Source organism: Orcinus orca, chromosome 14 (genome assembly GCF_937001465.1).
Source record: "Orcinus orca chromosome 14, mOrcOrc1.1, whole genome shotgun sequence".
NCBI classification, from domain to species: Eukaryota; Metazoa; Chordata; class Mammalia; order Artiodactyla; family Delphinidae; genus Orcinus; species Orcinus orca.
In genome coordinates, this window is record NC_064572.1 from 28,854,002 (window position 1) to 28,869,857 (window position 15,856).

The following is a 15,856-nucleotide window of genomic DNA, read 5'->3' on the forward strand; positions in this document are numbered from 1 at the left end:
AGTCCCATGAAGCCCCACATTCCCGAGAGACAGGGATCTGGTGGAGGTGGGAATGACGTCCTCACTGACTGCCTCCCAGTGGAGGCAGGACCTTGGGTGAAGGTCCCAGCCCTCCAGGCGATGACTCCTGTGAATAAAAAGGACAGGGAGATGGGGGGACCTTCAAGATGGCGGAGGAGTGAGGCATGGAGATCGCCTTCCTCCCCACAGATATATCAGAAATACGTCTACACGTGGAACAACAACTACAGAACACCTACTGAACGCTGGCAGAAGACCTCAGACCTCCCAAAAGGCAAGAAACTCCCCACGTACCTGGGTAGGGCAAAAGAAAAAAGAAAAAACAGAGACAAAAGAATAGGGATGGGACCTGCACCAGTGGGAGGGAGCTGTGAAGGAGGAAAAGTTTCCGCACACTAGGAAGGCCCTTCACTGACGGAGACGGGGTGGTGAGAGGGGAAGCTTCGGAGCCGCGGAAGAGAGCACAGCAACAGTGGTGCAGAGGGCAGAGTGGAGAGCTTCCTGCACAGAGGATCGGTGCCGACCAGCATTCACCAGCCCGAGAGGCTTGTCTGCTCACCCGCCGGGGGGGTGGTGGGGCTGGGAGCTCAGGCTCGGGCTTCGGAGGTCGGATCCCAGGGAGGGGCCTGGGGTTGGCCACGTGAACACAGCCTGAAGGGGGCTAGTGCGCCCCAGCTAGCCGGGACGGAGTCCGGGAAAAAGTCTGCACCTGCCTAAGAGGTGCACGAGGAGAGGTTTTAGGGTGCACGAGGAGAGGTGATTCCTTCCCTGTCTGCCCACAGAAGGCAGAGCACCGCCTAAAAGAGCTTCAGAGACAGGCACGAGCTGCAGCTATCAGTGCAGACACAAGAGATGGGCATGAAACGCTAAGGCTGCTGCTTCAGCCAAGAAGCCTGTGTGCAAGCACAGGTCACTATCCACACCTTCCCTGCTGGGAGCCTGTGCAGCCCGCCACTGACAGGGTCCTGTGATCCAGGGACAACTTCCCCGGGAGAATGCACGGCGTGCCTCAGGCTGTTGCAACGTCACACTGGCCTCTCGCACCACAGGCTGGCCCCGCATTCCGAACCCCTCCCGCCCCCTGGCGTGAGTGAGCCAGAGCTCCCTAATCAGCTGCTCCTTCAACCCCTCCTGTCTGAGCGAAGAGCAGACACCGGAGGGCAACCGGCATGCAGAGGCGGGGCCAAATCCAAAGCTGGGACCTGGGAGCTGTGCAAACAAAGAAGAGAAAGGGAAACTTCTTCCAGCAGCCTCAGGAGCAGTGGATTAAATCTCCACAATCAACTTGATGTACCCTGCATCTGTGGAATACCTGAATAGACAACAAATCATCCCAAAACTGAGGTGGTAGACTTTGGAAGCAACTGTAGACTTGGAGTTTGCTGTCTGCGACGGACTAGTTTCTGATTTTTTTTTTTTTTGTGTGGTATGCGGGCCTCTCACTGTTGCAGCCTCTCCCGTTGCAGAGCACAGGCTCTGGCCGCGCAGGCTCAGCGGCCATGGCTCACGGGACCAGCCGCTCCGCGGCATGTGGGATCTTCCCAGACCAGGGCACGAACCCGTATCCCCTGCATCGGCAGGCAGACTCTCAACCACTGCACCACCAGGGAAGCCCTAGTTTCTGATTTTTATGTTTATCGTAGTATAGTTTTTAGTGCTTGTTATCACTGGTGGATTTGTTTATTGGTTTGGTTGCTCTCTTTTATTATTTTTAAATTTTTTTATTTTAATAATACATTTAAAATTTTTATTTTAATAACTTTATTTCATTTTATTTTATTTTTTCTTCCTTTCTTTTTTTTTCTCCCTTTTCTTCTGAACTGTGTGGCTGACAGGGTCTTGGTACTCCAGCCAGGTGTCAGGCCTGAGCCTCAGAGGTGGGAGAGCCCAGTTCAGGACACTGGTCCACCAGTGACCTCCCGGCCCCACGTAGTATCAATCAACAAGAGCTGTCCCAGAGATCTCTGTCTCAATGCTAAGGCCCAGCTCCACTCAACAGCCAGAAAGCTCCAGAGCTGGACACCCCATGCCAAACAACTAGCAAGACAGGAACACAACCCCACCCATTAGCAGACAGGCTGCCTAAAATCATAATAAGGTCACAGACACCCCAAAACACACCACTGGACGCATTCCTGCCTACCAGAAAGACAAGATCCAGCCTCATCCACCACAACACAAGCACCAGTCCCCTCCACCAGGAAGCCTACACAACCCACTGAACCAATGTTACCCCCAGGGGACAGACACCATAAACTATGGGAATTATGAACCTGCAGCCTGCGAAAAGGAGACCCCAAACACAGTAAATTAAGCCAAATGAGAAGACAGAGAAATACGCAGCAGATGAAGGAGCAAGGCAAACAAATGAAGAGGAAATAGGCAGTCTACCTGAAAAAGAATTCAGAGTAATGATAGAAAAGATGATCCAAATCTTGGAAATAGAATGGAGAAAATACAAGAAGCATTAAACAAGGACCTAGAAGAACTAAAGAGCAAATAAACAATGACAACACAATAAATGAAATTAAAAATTCTCTAGAAAGAATCAATAGCAGAATAACTGAGGCAGAAGAACGGATAAGTGACCTGGAAGATAAAAGAGTGGAAATAACTACTGCAGAGCAGAATAAAGGAAAAAGAATGAAAAGAATTGAGGACAGTCTCAGAGACCTCGGGGACAACATTAAACACACCAACATTCAATTATAGGGGTCCCAGAAGAAGAAGAGAAAAAGAAAGGGACTGAGAAAATATTTGAAGAGATTATAGCTGAAAACTTCCCTAATATGGGAAAGGAAATAGTTAATCAAGTCCAGGAAGCACAGAGAGTCCCATACAGGATAAATCCAAGGAGAAACATGCCAAGACACATAGTAATCAAACTAACAAAAATTAAATACAAAGAAAAAGTATTAAAAGCAGCAAGGGAAAACAAACAAATAACATAGAAGGGAAACCCCATAAGGTTAACAGCTGATCTTTCAGCAGATACTCTGCAAGCCAGAAGGGAGAGTCATTTAAAGTGATGAAAGGGAAAAACCTACAAACAAGATTATGCTACCCAGCAAGGATCTCATTCAGATTCGACGGAGAAATTAAAACCTTTACAGACAAGCAAAAGCTAAGAGAATTCAGCACCACCAAACCAGCTTTACAATAAATGCTAAAGGAACTTCTCTAGGCAGGAAACACAAGAGAAGGAAGAGACCTACAAAAACAAACCCAAAACAATTAAGAAAATGGTAATAGGAGCATACATATCAATAATTACCTTAAATGTAAATGGATTAAATACTCCAACCAAATGACACAGACTGGCTGAATGGATACAAAAACAAGATCCATATATATGCTGTCTACAAGAGACCCACTTCAGACCTAGGGACACACACAGACTAAAAGTGAGGGGATGGAAAAAGATATTCCATGCAAATGGAAATCAAAAGAAAGCTGGAGTAGCAATTCTCATATCAGACAAAATAGACTTTAAAATGAAGACTGTTACAAGAGGCAAGGAAGGATACTACATAAGGATCAAGGGATCAATCCAAGAAGAACATATAACAATTGTAAATATTTACGCACCCAACATAGGAGCACCTCAATACATACGGCAAATGGTAACAGCCACAAAAGGGGAAATCGACAGTAACACAAGCAGAGTAGGGGACTTTAACACCCCACTTTCACCAATGCACAGATCATCAAGATGAAAATAAACAGGGAAACACAAGCGTTAAATGACACATTAAACAAGATGGACTTAATTGATAATTATAGGACATTCCATCTGAAAACAACAGAATACACTTTCTTCTCAAGTGCTCATGGAACATTCTCCAGGATAGATCACATGTTGGGTCACAAATCAAGCCTTGGTAAATTTAAGAAAAATCGTATCAAGTATCTTTTCTGACCACAATGCTATGAGACTAGATATCAATTACAGGAAAAAAATCTGTAAAAAATACAAATACATGGAGGTTAAACAATACACTACTTAATAACCAAGATATCACTGAAGAAATCAAAGAGGAAATCAAAAAATACCTAGAAACAAATGACAACAAAAATACGACAAACCAAAACCTATGGGATGCAGCAAAAGCAGTTCTAAGAAGGAAGTTTATAGCAATACAATCCTACCTCAAGAAACAAGAAAAATCTCAAATAACCTAATCTTACACCTAAACCAATTAGAGAAAGAAGGGCAAAAAAGCCCCAAAGTTAGCAGAAGGAAAGAAATCATAAAGATCAGATCAGAAATAAATAAAAAGAAATGAAGGAAACAATAGCAAAGATCAATAAAACTAAAAGGTGGTTCTTTGAGAAGATAAACAAAATTGATAAACAATTAGCGAGACTCATCAAGAAAAAAATGGAGAAGACTCAAATCAACAGAATTAGAAATGAAAAAGGAGAAGTAACAACTCACGCTGCAGAAATACAGAGGATCATGAGAGATTACTACAAGCAAATATGTACCAATAAAATGGACAACCTGGAAGAAATGGACACATTCTCAGAGAAGCGCAACCTTCCGAGACTGAAGCAGGAAGAAATAGAAAATATAAGCAGACCAATCACAAGCATTGAAATTGAGACTGTTTTAAAAATCTTCCAAAAAACAAAAGCCCAGGACCAGATGGCTTCACAGGCAAATTCTATCAAACATTTAGAGAAGACCTAACACCCATCATTCTCAAACTCTTCCAAAATATAGCAGAGGGAGGACCACTCCCAAACTCATTCTACGAGGCCACCATCACCCTGATACCAAAACCAGACAAATATGTTACAAAAAAAGAAAACTACAGGCCAATATCACTGATAAACATAGAAGCAAAAATCCTCAACAAAATACTAGCAAAAAGAATCCAACAGCACATTAGAAGGATCATACACCATGATCAAGTGGGATTTATCCCAGGAATGCAAAGATTCTTCAATATATACAAGTCAGTCAATGTGATACACCGTATTAATAAATTGAAGGGTAAAAACCATATGATCATCTCAATAGATGCAGAAAAAGCTTTCGACAAGATTCAACACCCACTTATGACAAAAACTCTCCAGAAAGTAGGCATAGAGGGAACTTACCTCAACATAATAAAGGCCGTATATGACAAACCCACAACCAACATCGTCCTCAATGGTGAAAAACTGAAACCATTTCCACTAAGATCAGGCACAAGACAAGGTTACCCACTCTCACCGCTGTTATTCAACATAGTTTTGGAAGTTTTAGCCACAGCAATCAGAGAAGAAAAAGAAATAAAAGGAATCCAAATCGGAAAAGAAGAAGTAAAGCTGTCACTGTTTGCAGATGACATGATACTATACATAGAGAATCCTAAAGATGCTACCAGAAAACTACTAGAGCTAATCAATGAATCTGGTAAAGTAGCAGGATACAAAATTAATGCACAGAAATCTCTTGCATTCCTATACACTAATGCTGAAAAATCTGAAAGAGAAATTAAGGAAACACTCCCATATACCACTGCAAGAAAAAGAATAAAATATCTAGGAATAAACCTACCTAAGGAGACAAAAGGCCTATATGCAGAAAAGTATAAGACACTGATGAAAGAAATTAAAGATGATACAAACAGATGGAGAAATATACCACGTTCTTGGATTGGAAGAATCAACATTGTGAAAAGGAGTATAATACCCAAAGCAGTCTACAGATTCATGCAATCCCTATCAAAGTACCAATGGCATTTTTCACAGAACTAGAACAAGAAATTTCACAATCTGTATGGAAACAGAAAAGACCCCGAATAGCCAAAGCAATCTAGAGAAAGAAAAACAGAACTGGAGGAATCAGGGTCCCAGACTTCAGACTAAAGTAATCTGTACTGTGCTAAAAAGCTACAGTAATCAAGGCAATATGGTACTGGCACAAAAACAGAAATATAGATCAATGGAACAGGATAGAAACAGAACAGGATAGAAAGCCCAGAGATAAGCCCATGCACATATGGTCACCTTATAAAGGAGGTCACCTGATAAAGGAGGCAAGAATATACAGTGGAGAAAAGACAGCCTCTTCCATAAGTAGTGCTGGGAAAACTGGACAGCTACATGGAAAAGAATGAAGTTAGAACACTCCCTAACACCATACCCAAAAATAAGCTCAAAATGGATTAAAGACCTAAATGTAAGGCCAGACACTATAAAACTCTTAGAGGAAAACATAGGCAGAACACTCTATGACATAAATCACAGCAAGATCTTTTTTGACCCACCTCCTAGAGAAATGGAAATAGAAACAAAAGTAAACAAAGGGAACTTAATGAAACTTAAAAGCTTTTGCACAGCAAAGGAAACCGTAAATGAGACGAAAACACAGCCCTCAGAATGGGAGGAAATATTTGCAAACGAAGCAACTGACAAAGGCTTAACGTATAAAATATACTAGTAGCTCATGCGGCTCAATATGAAAAAAACAACCCACTCCAAAAATGGGCAGAAGACGTAAATAGACATTTCTCCAAAGAAGATATACAGATTGCCAAGAAACACGTGAAAGGATGCTCAACATCACTAATCATTAGAGAAATGCAAATGAAAACTACAATGAGGTATCACCTCACACCGGTCAGAATGGCCATCATCAAAAAATCTACAAACAATAAATGCTGGAGAGGGTGTGGAGAAAAGGGAACCCTCTTGCACTGTTGGTGGGAATGTAAATTGATACAGCCACTATGCAGAACAGTATGGAGGTTCCTTAAAAAACTAAAAATAGAACTACCATATGACCCAGCAATCCCAGTACTGGGCATATACCCAGAGAAAACCATAATTCAAAAAGAGTCATGTACCACAATGTTCATTGTGCTTCTATTTACAATAGCCAGGTCATGGAAGCAACCTAAATGCCCATAGGCAGACAAATGGATGAAGAAGATGTGGTACATATATACCAATGGAATATTACTCAGCCATAAAAAGGAACGAAATTGGGTCATTTGTAGAGACATGGATGAATCTAGAGACTGTCATACAGAGTGAAGTAAGTCAGAAAGAGAAAAACAAATATTGTATATTAATGCATATATGTGGAACCTAGAAAAATGGTACAGATGGACCTGTTTGCAGAGCAGAAATTGAGACACAGATGTAGAGAACAATGCCATGGACACCAAGAGGGGAAAGTGGTGGGGGGCGGGTGGTGGTGTGATGAATTGGGAGATTGGGATTGACATATACACACTAATATGTATAAAAGGGATAACTAATAAGAACCTGCTGTATAAAAAAATAAGTAAAATAAAATTCAAAACTTCAAAAAAAAGGTATGCATGTATGCAATGGAGTATTACTCAGCCATAAAATGAAATGAAATTGAGTTATTTGTAGTGAGGTTGGTGGACCTAGAGTGTGTCATACAGAGTGAAGTATGTCAGAAAGAGAAAAACAAATACTGTACGCTAACCCATATATATGGAATCTAAAACAAAATAATAATGGTTCTGAAGAACCTAGGGGCAGGAGAGCAATAAAGATGCAGATGTGGAGAATGGACTTGAGGACATATGGAGGGGCAAGGGTAAGCTGGGACGAAGTGAGAGAGTGGCATGGACATACATACACTACCAGATGTAAAATAGATAGCTAGTGGAGGCAGCCGCATAGCACAGGGAGATCAGCTCGCTGCTTTGTGACCACCTAGAGGGGTGGAATAGGGAGGGTGGGAGGGAGACGCAAGAAGGAGGGGATATGGGGATATATATATACATATAGCTGATTCACTTTGTTATACAGAAGAAACTAACACATTATAAAGCAATTATACTCCAATAAAGATGTTTAAAAAAAAGGAGATGGAGACAAAGATGTTTTCCTTTCATGCTGGTTGATCTCATGGGGTGTTTGGGTTTCCCAGGGGAAAAGTCAGTGTCCTGCCAGCAGGTTGACGTCATGGCCCTTTTCAGAAGAAGCAGGGAACCAGCTGTTGTGGAGACTAACTGTGAGCCCAGATGTGCAGTTGAGCCCCAGAGTAAACAAATTGCCATTATAGCCTGTAAAGCAATAGCAGCTGTTCTAGTTCTGGCCAGCCGGCGTTGCGTATCTGGCTTTTGGGAAGAGAAGGGCTCATGGAGCAGGACGTCTTCCAAGCATTGGGAGGGTGGTGCTTCTGGGGTTTGCCCACCCAGCAGATTCGGGGTGACAGGGCTGTCGGATCCTTTGGCCGTGTCCATCCACTGAGTGTCAGGGACCAGCCGGCTTGAGGAATCAGGGCCCAGTCCCTCTCAGCTGAAAGAGCATGCAGACGTCATTGTTCTAGCTCCTCCTTTTACAGCCCGGGGTCTGCAGGGAGTTTTATGTGATTGTGATGTACGAAAGAGAACTGGTTGGGGTTTGAGCTCAGTCTTGGATCAAAGTCAAGGTTCATGTGGTAAGTCTCTGTGGCTAGTCTGGGGTGAGCGTGTGGCCATGGTCATTTCATCTGCTGCCTGGGTTGGCTGTCAGTCCTTAGCTGCTCTTGAGGGTCCTGTCTGTGACGGAGGTTGGTCTCTTTCCGTGTGGCAGTAACCCTAACCACCCCATGAGAATCTCACCAGTAACCCTGGTCTTAGCTGTACCAGACCAACCTGCCACCCCATCACCCCCTCCCTAAAAGATAAAAGCCAGGCAGATGCCCAGTCTGCCCCTGCCTGGTGTTTGGCCGCCTGGACTGTGGAAGTCTTGGCTGGAAAGGACATTGTCTGGCAGGTGGCGGGTGGGGGAGGGGAGCCCCATGAGCAGGTTAGGGTGGTAGGCCTGGCCCTTTTGGGGTCACAACTTGCCTAGGCCAAGTGGATACCAGCTGTGCCCAGAGAAAGAGCTGCCCCAGCTGGAACTGATTCAGTTGGTGACTGAGCCCATTGTGAAACAAGAGGGCTTTCAGATTTACTCATTTATTTATTCATTTATTTAGCAAACAGATTTTAATTAATTAATTAATTTATGGCTGTGTTGGGTCTTCGTTGCTGTGCGCGGGCTTTCTCTAGTTGCAGCGAGTGGGGGCTACTCTTCATTGTGGTGCACGGGCTTCTCATTGACGTGGCTTCTCTTGTTGCGGAGCATGGGCTCTAGGCTCTCAGGCTTCAGTAGTTGTGGCACATGGGCTCAGTAGTTGTGGCACACAGGCTTAGTTGCTCCACGGCATGTGGGAATCTTCCCGGACCAGGGCTCAAACCCGTGTCCCCTGCATTGGCAGGCAGATTCTTAACCACTGTGCCCCCAGGGAAGCCCTAGCAAACAGATTTTTTTAAAAAAATTATTTATTTATTTTTGAATGTGTTGGGTCTTCGTTTCTGTGTGTGGGCTTTCTCTAGTTGCGGCGAGCGGGGCCCACTCTTCATCGTGGTGCGGGCCTCTTACTGTCACGGCCTCTATTGTTGCGGAGCACAAGCTCCAGGCACGCAGGCTCAGTAGTTGTGGCTCACGGGTTGCTCCGCGGCATATGGGATCTTCCCAGACCAGGGCTTGAACCCGTGTCCCCTGCATTGGCAGGCAGATTCTCAACCACTGCGCCACCAGGGAAGCCCAGAGCAAACAGATTTTGATTGAGTTTCTGCTGTGGTCATAGCACAGGCTACAAACACATTTCAACAACTCTTATAAGAAATTATGTTTGGTTTCTGGTTTATAATTTTAGATATATACACTTAAACTGAAATTATACTACTTAAATTGGTCAAATAGATCTTCAAACTAAAGAACAACAGCAGAATAATTTGGAACTGTCGGGGAGAAAGAATCAGGCAGTTTGAAAACTAAGAGTTACAGACATTCCACTGGAACCCTGAAAACTGAACATGTTAATTTATCAATTATTTATTCATTTGATTGAACTGCTAAATTATATTAGACTATAATTTACATACTTAAAGTCTTCACAGTAAGAAATACTTGGGATTTAGAAATCCATTATTATGCATAAATGCATATTGAGAAGATTTCAATTATACTGAAACTGTTTGACCCTCAATTCAAAGTGTTCTAATGGTATTTTGCAAATTGAATCCCCGTATAAAGCTCAGTAGTTTGTTGTTATCTGAGTTTGAATATACAGCTTTAGATACATCATATGTTCATTCTACTTTCCCATTGTATTTTTTTTTTTTTGCGGTACGCGTGCCTCTCACTGCTGTGGCCTCTCCCGTTGCGGGGCACGGGCTCCGGAAGTGAAGGCCCAGCAGCCATGGCCCATGGGCCCAGCCGCTCCGCGGCATGTTGGATCCTCCCAGACTAGGGCACGAACCCGCGTCCCCTGCATCGGCAGGCGGACTCTCAACCACTGCGCCACCAGGGAAGCCCAGTATTTTTTTTAAAAACATCTTTATTGGAGTATAATTGCTTTACAATGGTGTGTTAGTTTCTGCTTTATAACAAAGTGAATTAGCTATACATATACATACATCCCCATATCTCCTCCCTCCTGCGTCTCCCTCCCACCCTCCCTATCCCACCCCTCTAGGTGGTCACAAAGCACCGAGCTGATCTCCCTGTGCTATGCGGCTGCTTCCCACTATCTATTTTACATTTGGTAGTGTATGTATGTCCATGTCACTCTCACACTTCGTCCCAGCTTACCCTTCCCCCTCCCCATGTCCTCAAGTCCATTCTCTACATCTGCGTCTTTATTCCTGTCCTGCCCCTAGGTTCTTCATAACCATTTAAAAATTTTTTTTAGATTCCATATATAGGTGTTAGCATGCGGTATTTGTTTTTCTCTTTCTGATTTACTTCACTCTGTATGACACACTCTAGGTCTATCCACCTCACTACAAATAACTCAATTTCGTTTCTTTTTATGGCTGAGTAATATTCCATTGTATATATGTGCCACATCTTCTTTAACCATTCATCTGTTGATGGATACTTAGATTGCTTCCATGTCCTGGCTATTGTAAATAGAGCTGCAATGAACATTGGGGTACATGACTCTTTCTGAATTATGGTTTTCTTAGGGTATATGCCCAGTAGTGGGATTCCTGGGTCGTATGGTAGTTCTATTTTTAGTTTTTTAAGGAACCTCCATACTGTTCTGCATAGTGGCTGTATCAATTTACATTCCCACCAACAGTGCAAGAGGGTTCCCTTTTCTCCACACCCTCTCCAGCATTTATTGTTTCTAGATTTTTTGATGATGGCCATTCTGACTGGTGTGAGGTGATACCTCATTGTAGTTTTGGTTTGAATTTCTCTAAAGATCAGTGATGTTGAGCATCCTTTCATGTGTTTGTTGGCCATCTGTATATATTCTTTGGAGAAATGTCTATTTAGGTCTTCTGCCCATTTTTGGATTGGGTTGTTTGTTCTTTTGATATTGAGCTGCATGAGCTACTTGTATATTTTGGAGATTAATCCTTTGTCAGTTGCTCCATTTGGAAATACTTTCTCCCATTATGAGGGTTGTCTTTTCATCTCGTTTATGGTTTCCTTTGCTGTGCAAAAGCTTTTAAGTTTCATTAAGTCCCACTTGTTTATTTTTGTTTTTATTTCCATTTCTCTAAGAGGTGGGTCAAAAGAATCTTGCTGTGATTTATGTCATAGAGTGTTCTGCCTATGTTTTCCTCTAAGGGTTTTATAGTGTCTGGCCTTACATTTAGGTCTTTAATCCATTTTGAGTTTATTTTTGTGTATGGTGTTAGGGAGTGTTCTAATTTCATTCTTTTACATGTAGCTGTCCAGTTTTCCCAGTACCACTTATTGAAGAGGCTGTCTTTTCTCCATTGTATATTCTTGCCTCATTTATCAAAGATAAGGTGACCATATGTGCATGGGTTTATCTCTGGGCCATCTATCCTGCTCCATTGATCTATATTTCTGTTTTTGTGCCAGTACCATACTGTCTTAATTACTGTAGATTTTTAGTATAGTCTGAAGTCCGGGAGCCTGATTTCTCCAGCTCCATCTTTCTTTCTCAAGATTACTTTGGCTCTTCGGTGTCTTTTCTGTTTCCATACAAATTGTGAAATTTTTTGTTCTAGTTCTGTGAAAAATGCCAGTGGTACTTTGATAGGGACTTCATGAATCTGTAGATTGCTTTGGGTAGTATAGTCCTTTTCACAATATTGATTCTTCCAATCCAAGAACGTGGTATATTTCTCCATCTGTTTGTATCATCTTTAATTTCTTTCATCAGTGTCTTATACTTTTCTGCATATAGGCCTTTTGTCTCCTTAGGTAGGTTTATTCCTAGGTATTTTATTCTTTTTCTTGCAGTGGTATATGGGAGTGTTTCCTTAATTTCTCTTTCAGATTTTTCAGCATTAGTGTATAGGAATGCAAGAGATTTCTGTGCATTAATTTTGTATCCTGCTACTTTACCAGATTCATTGATTAGCTCTAGTAGTTTTCTGGTAGCATCTTTAGGATTCTCTATGTATAGTATCATGTCATCTGCAAACAGTGACAGCTTTACTTCTTTTCTGATTTGGATTCCTTTTATTTCTTTTTCTTCTCTGATTGCTGTGGCTAAAACTTCTAAAACTATGTTGAATAATAGTGGTGAGAGTGGGCAACCTTGTCTTGTTCCTGATCTTAGTGGAAGTGGTTTCAGTTTTTCACCATTGAGAACAATGTTGGCTGTGGGATTGTCATATATGGCCTTTATTATGTTGAGGGAAGTTCCCTCTATGCCTACTTTCTGGAGGGTTTTTGTCATAAATTGGTGTTGAATCTTGTCGAAAGCTTTTTCTGCATCTACTGAGATGATCATATGGTTTTTATCCTTCAATTTGTTAATATAGTATATCACATTGACTGACTTGTGTATATTGAAGAATCCTTGCATTCCTGGGATAAATCCTACTTGATCATGGTGTATGATCCTTTTAATGTGCTGTTGGATTCTGTTTGCTAGTATTTTGTTGAGGATTTTTGCATGTATTTTCATCAGTGATATTGGCCTGTAGTTTTCTTTTTTTGTGACATCTTTGTCTGGTTTGGTATCAGGGTGATGGTGGCCTCGTAGAATGAGTTTGGGAGTGGTCCTCCCTCTGCTATATTTTGGAAGAGTTTGAGAATGATAGGTGTTAGGTCTTCTCTAAATGTTTGACAGAATTTGCTTGTGAAGCCATCTGGTCCTGGGGTTTTGTCTGTTGGGAGATTTTAATCACAGTCTCAATTTCAGTGCTTGTAATTGGTCTGTTTATATTTTCTATTTCTTCCTGCTTCAGTCTCGGAAGGTTGTGCTTCTCTGAGAATGTGTCCATTTCTTCCAGGTTGTCCGTTTTATTGGCATATAGTTGCTTGTAGTAATCTCTCATGATCCTTTGTATTTCTGCAATGTGAGTTGTTACTTCTCTTTTGTATTTCTAATTCTGTTGATTTGAGTCTTCTCCATTTTTTTCTTGATGAGTCTCGTTAATTGTTTATCAATTTTTATATCTTCTCAAAGAACCAGCTTTTAGTTTTATTGATCTTTGCTACTGTTTCCTTCATTTCTTTTTATTTATTTCTGATCTGATCTTTATGATTTCTTTCCTTCTGCTAACTTTGGAGCTTTTTTGTTCTTCTTTCTCTAATTGCTTTAGGTGTAAGGTTAGGTTGTTTATTTGAGATTTTTCTTGTTTCTTGAGGTAGGATTGTATTGCTATAAACTTCCTTCTTAGAACTGCTTTTGCTGCATCCTGTAGGTTTTGGTTTGTCGTATTTTCGTTGTCATTTGTTTCTAGGTATTTTATGATTTCCTCTTTGATTTCTTCAGTGATCTCTTGGTTATTAAGTATTGTATTATTTAACCTCCATGTATTTGTATTTTTTACAGATTTTTTCCTGTAATTGATATCTAGTCTCATAGCATTGTGGTTAGAAAAGATACTTGATACGATTTCATTTTCTTAAATTTACCAAGGCTTGATTTGTGACCCAACATGTGATCTATCCTGGAGAATGTTCCATGAGCACTTGAGAAGAAAGTGTATTCTGTTGTTTTCGGATGGAATGTCCTATAATTATCAATTGAGTCCATCTTGTTTAATGTGTCAGTTAACGCTTGTGTTTCCTTATTTATTTTCATCTTGATGATCTGTGCCTTGGTGAAAGTGGGATGTTAAAGTCCCCTACTATGCTTGTGTTACTGTCGATTTCCCCTTTTGTGGCTGTTACCATTTGCCGTATGTATTGAGGTGCTCCTATGTTGGGTGCGTAAATATTTACAATTGTTATATGTTCTTGGATTCATCCCTTGATCCTTATGTAGTATCCTTCTTTGCCTCTTGTAATAGTTTTTAAAGTCTATTTTGTCTGATATGAGAATTGCTACTCCAGCTTTCTTTTGATTTCCATTTGCATGGAATATCTTTTTCCATCCCCTCACTTTCAGTCTGTATGTGTCCCTAGGTCTGAAGTGGGTCTCTTGTAGACAGCATATATATGGGTCTTGGTTTTGTATCTATTCAGCCAGTCTGTGTCATTTGGTTGGAGTATTTAATCCATTTACATTTAAGGTAATTATTGATATGTATGCTCCTATTACCATTTTCTTAATTGTTTTGGGTTTGTTTTTGTAGGTCTCTTCCTTCTCTTGTGTTTCCTGCCTAGAGAAGTTCCTTTAGCATTTATTGTAAAGCTGGTTTGGTGGTGCTGAATTCTCTTAGCTTTTGCTTGTCTGTAAAGGTTTTAATTTCTCCATTGAATCTGAATGAGATCCGTGCTGAGTAGCATAATCTTGTTTGTAGGTTTTTCCCTTTCATCACTTTAAATATGTTGCCTCTCCCTTCTGGCTTGCAGAGTATCTGCTGAAAGATCAGCTGTTAACCTTATGGGGTTTCCCTTCTATGTTATTTGTTTGTTTTCCCTTGCTGCTTTTAATACTTTTTCTTTGTATTTAATTTTTGTTAGTTTGATTACTATGTGTCTTGGCGTGTTTCTCCTTGGATTTATCCTGTATGGGACTCTCTGTGCTTCCTGGACTTGATTAACTATTTCCTTTCCCATATTAGGGAAGTTTTCAGCTATAATCTCTTCAAATATTTTCTCAGTCCCTTTCTTTTTCTCTTCTTCTTCTGGAACCCCTATAATTGAATGTTGGTGTGTTTAATGTTGTCCCCGAGGTCTCTGAGACTGTCCTCAATTCTTTTCATTCTTTTTCCTTTATTCTGCTCTGCAGTAGTTATTTCCACTCTTTTATCTTCCAGGTCACTTATCCGTTCTTCTGCCTCAGTTATTCTGCTATTGATTCTTTCTAGAGAATTTTTAATTTCATTTATTGTGTTGTTTGTCATTGTTTATTTGCTCTTTCGTTCTTCTAGGTCCTTGTTTAATGCTTCTTGTATTTTCTCCATTCTATTTCCAAGATTTGGATCATCTTTTCTATCATTACTCTGAATTCTTTTTCAGGTAGACTGCCTATTTCCTCTTCATTTGTTTGGTCTGGTGGGTTTTTGCCTTGCTCCTTCATCTGCTGTGTGTTTCTCTGTCTTCTGATTTTGCTTAACTTACTGTGTTTGGGGTCTCCTTTTCGCAGGCTGCAGGTTCGTAGTTCCCATTGTTTTTGGTGTCTTTCCCCAGTTGCTAAGGTTGGTTCAGTGGGTTGTGTAGGCTTCCTGGTGGAGGGGACTAGTTCCTGTGTTCTGGAGGATGAGGCTGGATCTTGTCTTTCTGGTGGCAGGTTCATGTCTGGTGGTGTGTTTTGGGGTGTCTGTGACCTTATTATGATTTTAGGCAGCCTCTCTGCTAATGAGTGAGGTTGTGTTCCTGTCTTGCTAGTTGTTTGGCATAGGATGTCCAGCACTGGAATTTGCTGGTTGTTGAGTGGAACTGGGTGTTTGCGTTGAGATGGAGATCTCTGGCAGAGCTCTCGCTGTTTAATATTACATGG

The 15,856-nt window shown here is 41.4% G+C and overlaps 1 protein-coding gene across 2 annotated transcripts in view; it reads left to right on the forward strand.

Moving 5' to 3' along the window:
- The window catches only part of PALD1 (phosphatase domain containing paladin 1), a 162,773-nt gene that overhangs the window by 118,771 nt on the left and 28,146 nt on the right, over nt 1-15,856 (forward strand). Inside the window, exon 21 of one of the 2 annotated variants that reach the window (XM_049697283.1) lies at nt 1,857-2,548. The exons of the other annotated variant lie outside the window; for it this stretch is intronic. The gene's annotated coding sequence lies outside the window, so the exon portion shown is untranslated. Of the gene's footprint in view, nt 1-1,856; nt 2,549-15,856 lie in introns of those variants that run through there. 2 annotated transcript variants of the gene reach the window in all.